This window comes from Nannobrachium achirus, assembly GCF_963921795.1.
Source record: "Nannobrachium achirus genome assembly, chromosome: 4".
NCBI classification, from domain to species: domain Eukaryota; kingdom Metazoa; phylum Chordata; class Actinopteri; order Myctophiformes; family Myctophidae; genus Nannobrachium; species Nannobrachium achirus.
The window spans coordinates 57,092,578-57,095,049 of NC_137813.1; positions in this window are offsets into that span (position 1 = coordinate 57,092,578).

The window sequence follows — 2,472 nt, forward strand, 5'->3', positions numbered from 1 at the left end:
TCACTATGCTTAGACCTGATTTGCACTGTAGATGTCACGTTGTGACGTGTTGTGAGCTTAAAGGAGTAGTTCACCCCCAAAATGACTTTTTGTCTATTGATTACTCAGGCCATGGAGAGTAGAGTTCAATAATATTTTTTTGGTTTTTGTCACATTCCTAAGACAAAATTTTGATTTGAGTAAATTTACCCCCATTGATTCCGGATGGTGACCCGTTTCGAAACGGGTCACCATCCGGAATCAATGGGGGTAAATTTATTGTTATCACATTTTTGTCTTAGGAATGTGACAAAAACCAAAAAATATTATTGAACTCTACTCTCCATGGCCTGAGTAATCAATAGAAAAAAAGTCATTTTGGGGGTGAACTACTCCTTTAAGGTACGATGGCCTTAAGGTCAGAGAGAAACAAATATGTCATTGGGATTGGTATTTAAGATACTCAAAGGGACAGTGCCCTCAGTAATACAGTACCTGTCAAACTCTCCAGTGAGTGACACCCACAGCCACAACACCAGAGGGAGCAACCACGATCTGGTATACCCCCCTTTAGATGTGAGAGAGGACCTGTGATGTTCTGCCGTACTTTTTATTTCTGTTTTATCTATTAGTTTGGTCATTAAGGTCCACAGAATGAGAGGCCTGCTCTGCCGGAAACATTGCAAAAAAAGGTTATGGCCATTTGTATATTCCCACACAGAAACATGATATATAAACCTAAAATAAATACTATAAGTAAATAAATGAATAAATACGTTTGAGAAATATGATATCAGATGTCAAATGTTGGTTTTAATGGGCATTAGGCTGCTACATATTATTTGTGTTTGCATTGTGTGTTCATATTCATAAACAGCAACATGATTTGTTCCCTGAAGTTTCTAGTGACATGGACCTTATACTGGTCCATTTGGTTTCATTTTATTCTCTCAAGAGTAAAATTATTGTTAAACATCTGCATTACTTAATTTACAAGAAGTCTACACAATGTAGAAGAATAGCTATTTTGATAATTTGATCAACATTTGCCTGTAATCTACTACTCCTATGGTCAATGTAAATAAGCCTTTCTTGTAGCCTTAAGCTTTATTTGGACCTCAGAATGTAATTTTTGCCATGCTCCAACAATGGTCTCCCCCGTTTTCTCCAGGCGGAAACTAAACTCCCTACTACTGCACCAACAGCATCAGGTTTATTTTCTCTTTCTCTTTATATCATAAGATTCACGCTTACAGAAGCGAAATTGACGAAAACATTGGGAGAATAGGCCGAGGGAAACGTATCGGTGGAAAGGAAAGGTAAAAGAAAAAAATCACACCCGTGTGAAGTGGAGCTGTGTGTGTGTGTGTGTGTGTGTGTGTGTGTGTGTGTGTGTGTGTGGATCATGTGTACCGATTTTTGTGACATTTGAAGAAAATATGTAGGAAAAGGAGCAAAAAGTGTGTTTTGGAGAAAATTCAAGATGGCGGAAAATCTATCATGGCGCAAATGGGCGTGGCCTATATGGGGAGATGCGTCATGACCCAAGGAATCCAGGGAAAAAATATTTTTAATTTTCCGACCTACGGTTCAAGAGTTACAGGCCAAAACGTAAAGTGGGGTGTTATGGCGCCACCATGCGGCCAAATGACACAATTATTTTTTATTTAATCCTTGAAATCATTATGAACCTCCTCTCCAAGTCTTGAAACTCTAGCCCCTATGGTTTGCGAGAGACAAATAATTGAATGTGAGTTTTTGCGATTCCCATTATAAGTCAATGGGGAAAATTAATTCACTAATAAATTAATATCAATTAAACTATAGAACCTTTCTCTTAGAAAAGTAATAGCCCATGATTCCCGAGTAAGCCGGTCGATTTGACATATGGCGCGAGTGTGTGGTGGCAAAACTGTGGGACTAGTGGCGTGCCGAAGTTTAGGAAGTTCAGGCTACATACACACACACACAGACACACAGACACACAGACCCACACGGCCACGTATAGGGAGCCTGTGCTTCACACAGCTCCAAAAAAACTCAGGAAAAAAAAGAAAGGAAAAAAGAACAAGATGTTTTGTGTGTGCCTGAGAACATCCAACCACTAGATGTCGCTCAAAGGGGCGAAGATTTGCCTTAGAAAAAGCACAGATCTACAAGCACGACGACGCATGTGACGCGACCGCGCCTTTAGCTTGTAGATCTGTGCTTTCCCCCGGCCGCGCGACACCGGTCGTACGGACGCGGTATAATAATATATTCTCTTGCGCATGATGACGCGCAAGCTTTGCGTCTGGAGGACTCCTCCTTTCCCAGGTGTTTGGCCCAGGTGGGCGGGGTCACATGCCTAAACCTTTGCTCAAAATCCCGCCCACCTGGGCGAAACACCCGGGGAAAGAGGGAATCCCTTGCGTCTGGAGGCAGGCAGGAAGTGTATTTGTTCAATCGGAGGTTGGAGGAGGAAAAAAAAGGAGGACCATCATCATCATAAAG